Source organism: Myotis lucifugus, unplaced genomic scaffold, assembly GCF_000147115.1.
Source record: "Myotis lucifugus unplaced genomic scaffold, Myoluc2.0 scaffold_268, whole genome shotgun sequence".
Classification (NCBI taxonomy): domain Eukaryota; kingdom Metazoa; phylum Chordata; class Mammalia; order Chiroptera; family Vespertilionidae; genus Myotis; species Myotis lucifugus.
Window position 1 is genome coordinate 836,987 of NW_005871316.1, and position 5,618 is coordinate 842,604.

At 41.5% G+C, this 5,618-nt stretch overlaps 1 non-coding gene across 1 annotated transcript; it reads right to left on the reverse strand.

Annotated features, from left to right (window-relative positions):
• Positions 1–3,046: 3,046 nt before the first annotated feature.
• On the reverse strand, positions 3,047–3,236 carry LOC111828026. The gene has a single exon (XR_002831781.1). It is a non-coding gene; the product is annotated as a U2 spliceosomal RNA (small nuclear RNA).
• Between the last annotated feature and the right edge of the window lie 2,382 nt (positions 3,237–5,618).

A 5,618-nucleotide genomic window follows, 5' to 3' on the forward strand; every position in this document is an offset into this window, starting at 1 on the left:
TGTGTTTCTGGGTGAGTCCATGGCTTGGAGGTGGACAATGATGATGATGATGATGATGATGTCAGGGAGTTGGTGGAGGACCACAACACTGAGCTGACCACCAAGAAACTCCAAGACCTTCAGAGGGAGCATCAACAGGTGGAAGCTGAGAAGTCTCTTCAGAGGAGGAAGCAGAAGAGGAGATAATCTTACTTCATTAATCAAGGGAAATCTTGGGAAATGGGGAGAAATGCCAAGTTTTATTGAGAAATATCACCCTGACAGAGAAGTAGCAAACCCTGCAATATACTTATTCAGTGACAATACAGTGTCTCACTCCAGGCAAGTGTTAAAACACAGGCAAAAACAAACATCATTGGGTAGGTTTTTAGTGAGACAGAGGCCCAGGGGGCCTGTAGCAAGTTCTAGAGCAGCGGTTCTCAACCTGTGGGTCGCGACCCCTTTGGGGGTCAAACGACCCTTTCACAGGGGTCGCCTAAGACCATCGGAAAACACATATATTGCTGGGGTCCAGCCCCAGCGGGTCCAGGGGTTCCCCAAGGTGTGGACAGAGTCGGTGAGGAAGGAAAGACACGGAGGCAGTGTTCAGGTGATCATCATAGCCAGGTTCCTCTTAGCCAGGTACCTCTCTTTATTGTCATCTAACATCTGTATATATACTATTTGGTCCCAATCCTATCCATTCTATACAAAAGGCCAGGGGGCTTCCCAACTCCATTCAAAGGTTACTCTATTGTTCCACTAAGCTACAAGGAAGTAACTGAAGGAGGTCACTCCAAGCAAAGATCAAAGTGACCAACCACCCCTCTGACACTCAGTTAAAAGGTTTACTGATAAAAATCCTCACCTGGGGAAACAACCTTTCTTCTCCTAGCCAGGTTCCTTCCCCTATTGTCCTCTTACATCTGCATTTATCCTATTTGATCTTAATCCCATCCATTCCATTCCAAAGGCTAGGGCATTTCTCATCTCCATTTCAAGGTCCCTTGAAACATCCCTGCAGAGACTGCCTCAAGCAGCCAGGGTGAATCGGCTTCCAGCAATATATAATTACATATTGTTTTTGTGATTAATCACTATGCTTTAATTATGTTCAATTTGTAACAATGAAAATACATCCTGCATATCAGATATTTACATTACGATTCATAACAGTAGCAAAATTACAGTTATGAAGTAGCAACAAAAATAATTTTATGGTTGGGGGTCACCACAACATGAGGAACTGTATTAAAGGGTCGTGGCATTAGGAAGGTTGAGAACCACTGTTCTAGAGGAACAAAGAGTCAAAAGAGAGAAAGAACCCAAGAAGAACAGCTACCTGACGTTTTTATGGAAGAGGACTCCCCTTCCAAATAATAACATCCCTCATCTCTCCATCCCCCCATCCCTCCTCTCCACATTCAGTCCTCCAAGGTCTCAACATGAAAGGAAAGTTCTAGTTGTATGTAAATTTTCATTTTTTACTGTACATTTTATTTCCTTTTTGTTAAATTTTCATTTACATTTCATGTCCTTTTTGTTTTTAAAGTGTTTAACCTAAATTTATAGATTAAGCAGCATATTAGACATGTACTATATATAAGAAAGGTTAAAACAGGGACTCATTTGGGGTCTAGAACGGATTCACTCAATTTACATTATTTCTAATGGGGGGAAATTATTCCATTTTCTAGCAAATTGCTCCTCAAACAGCCTTCCAAAATGAATCAAGTTGGAGAACCAAGATTCCACTGTGTGTGTGTGTGTGTGTGTGTGTGTGTGTGTGTGTGTGTGTAAATGTGACAATAAATAAATGTGACAAAAACTATATATAGTAACCCAGAAAATAAGAGGTTATTTAGAGAATGACTATTAAACTGAAAAAATTTAATGTTACTAATAAACCTGGAGGCCAGAAAGGACATGAACAAAAAGACAAGGAATGGCTGGCAGTGGCAGGGAAGGAAAGGTAAACAGAACACGTGGAAATGATATAATCAGGTAGGATTAAGGAAAAGCTAGGGTTAAGAAACTATGCTACTTAACCAAGACTGAAAGCACTTGGAATAACAAGAGGGAGATGCAAATCAAGAGAATGCCACATCAGGTTCAAATGGAGTTCCCCAAAATGAGGGGAGGCTTTGGAAGGCAGCTATGCTCACCACTATACCACCAACGCCGGCTGAGGGGAGGCTTTGATATGCATTTTGTGGGGGAAGAGGGAGGGTTCTATGGTCAAATATGTTTGGAAATGCTGAGTTAAACATCATTGAACAGATTTTCATAGTGATTTAGCTGTTCATCACAATTGTACATCTCCAAGAGATGGGGACCTCCTGTGTCCCTATTTAAATCAGGTTTTTGACAGAAATCCTAGGGAACTATTATTATGAATAGCACACAATGAAAAAGGAATACTGGATGTAAGTGTCTGGACTTACCATCTGGTGGTTCCTGAAAGTCTGGACTTATAACAAGGGCTTATACTCAGAGCCTGGCCACAATGAACCTAGCTACTTCAAAGACTAGAAACAAGAGTGGTGAGCCAATTTGGGGAGAAAGAAGACTAAAACTAATCTCAAAATTTTCTCTCATGTTTTATGCCATGTTTTAGTGTGTGGCTCAGCCTGTAAATTTTTTGCCCCCTACTGAGAGCACCAGATTCTGCATTCTACACTGCTAGCCATGAAAATAGGATTTGGTAGTCCCTGTAGAAGTAAGGTAAGAAACATGAATCGGGAATACCTCGAAGGACTCAATTTCACTATTTAAAGAAAATAACTATCACTGCTACTTTGTTTCAAATACCAGATGCCAGACAATGTAATCCTTACCAGAGTTCCCACTTTCAAGGGGAAGACATTAGAGATCAAAGTAAATAACACTTTCAGGATCTCCTTGCTAGTGAGTTGTAGAGCATGGATTCAAACAGGCCAGGCTAAAAATCCTGCACTCTTTACAACAGCTGGATACTGCTGCTATTCAGTGATGCAGGAAGCTTTAGAGAACTAGCAATATGGAGTGGGAGAAGAGGATACTGAATTTACATATGGACTTTTTTTTTTTTTGGTGCACGGTTTCTGGAGGTACTGCAATACGGATCGATGCATGGAGTGGACGGAGCAAGCTCCTATTCCATTGCCCTACTCCAAAAATCCATTTAATATATTGTCCTCAGATAGAGGACGTATCAGATATTAAACTGATAAGAACAGATACTACACTTGATTTTAGCCAAAAGGCCGAGAAGCGATCATATGGACTTTTTATATTATATATACCACATGACTAGACCTCGCTTAAAACCTGTCTTCCTACTGTACTCAAACACCATCACATGCATTGCGAGGCCCTAGACTACAAGGACACAAGTGATCTAGTCCCTGCCTACCTCACCAATTTTATCTCTTGCCATACTGTCTCTCACATATAGTGCTCCAGCCACAATAGATCTGACATTTTCTAGATCATTCTGTGACTTTCCGTGACTGGACCCTTTGCATTTGCTGTTCTCTGTGGCTGGAACAGTTTCTTTCCCATCGAGAAACACTGGCCAGGGCTGCAGTATTCTTTTATATTGGACACATTTTAATTAACTTTCTCAGTTTATTTTACATCTTATCACTCTAGTCACAGCTTAAATGTCACTTCTTCAAAGAGTTTTTTTTGCCCACTGCATCTAATGTAGCTAACTCTCTCCTTCCTTACCACACACCCCAATATTATCAAGCGGTATATTTGTTTGATACTTTCCACAAGCTGTAAATATTTTCTTTATATACTTATTTTCCTCCTGCTTCACTAAACTGTAATCTCCCTGAGGGCAGGATGCCTGCCTTGTTTACCCAGACTAGTTTAAGGCCTGGCTCCTAGTGGCTACTCAGGAAATGCCAATTGACAAAATGAATATCCGATAGGTATTATGCACTGAGGTCTAAAGAACAGAAGAGAAATCTGGGCTCATTTATATATTTAGGAGTAATAGGCTTAAAAGTGGTATATAAATCTATGAATATAAAAGGGTTTGTCCATGAATAATATGCAGGAAAGAGCCTAAGCCAAAACCTTGACATGGTAACTATCATCCAAGTGGTCCACAATAATTCTCACTTCCCAGTATCTAGTCCTCAGACGGTCCTCTTCCAAATTGAATAAAATGTATCTGTGTGATTAATAAGATATTGCAAAATGGCAGAGGTTGACTTACATGGCTAGGTCATAAAAGACATTGTAGCTTCCTCCTTGATCTCTTGGAGGGAGTCAAATACCATGTCCTAAGGACACCAGAGTAGCCCAATGGAAAGATCTGCATGGCAAGGAACTGATGTCTCCCAATAATAGTCAGCACCAACTTTCCTGAATTAACCAATATAAGTAAATCTCCCACCGCCCCACCCCCACCCCTGCAGCTAGGCTTTCAGATGACTGCAGCCCTGGCTGACAATCAGATGAGAAAGCCAAGCCAGAAACATCTAACTAAGCCATTTCTAAATTTCTGATCCACAGAAATTGAGGTAATAAATATTTATTGTCCTTTTAAACATGTTTTGGGATGATTTGTTACACAGCAATAGGTAACTAATACATTTGAGCAATAACAATATATTCTTAATTAAAATGTGTCCAATATAAGAATACTGCAGCCCTGGCCAGTGTTTCTCAGTGGTTAGAGTGTTGGCCCATGCACCAAAGGGTCTTGGGTTCAATTCCCCATCAAGGACACCTACCTGGGTTGTAGGTTCAATCCCCAAACCTGGTTGGGGTGCCTGAGGGAGGCAACCAATCAATGTGTCTCTCTTACTTTGATGTTTCTCTCTCTCTTAAAATCAATGGAAAAAATTTCCTTGGGTGAGGATTAACAAAAGAGAAAATAAGAATACTGCAAAGTCGTTTTATGAATTTTATAAAATGTCACACCACAGTTTATCTCTACAAGACATTTTCTTAGAATAAATTTTTCATCACATATACCTGGCTTGCATTCTTGAGGAGAATAATTCCTTACACACAAAAAAGTATAAATTTAGTAAAATCAAAACTAGGCAGCCAGTATACAAAAGAAGTATAAGCTACACTAATAAAAGAGAAACATGGTAATTAGCGTACGACCACTACCTTTCCCATTGGCTAATCAGCATATCCTTATGCAAATTAACTGTCAGCCAAGATGGCGGTCGGCAGCCATGCACTGAAGCGAGCAGGGAGGCTTGCTTGCTCCAGTGACTGCGGACTCCAACGTTCCCCGCCTGCCGCTGCCGGCCTCTCAGCTGCAACTCTAAGCAACTATGTACTATGTTGCAAATAAGAAGCTAAACAAAACCCCAGAAACCAGCCAGACTGAAAGCCAGCCGGACCGCAACATTGTATCGATGTTTTCAGCAGCGAGGCCTCAGAGCTAAAGCTGGCCCAGAATAAAAAAAAAAAAGAAAGAAAACAAGGAGCGGTTGGGAGCTTCAGTCACTCGCCAGCCGGAAAATAGCCCTCAGCCCCTCACACAGACTGGCCAGGCACCCCAGTGGGGACACCCACCCTGATCCAGGACACCCTTCAGGGCAAACCAGCCGGCCCCCACCCATGCACCAGGCTCTATTCTATATAGTAAAAGGGTAATATGCCTCCCGGCACCGGGATCAGCG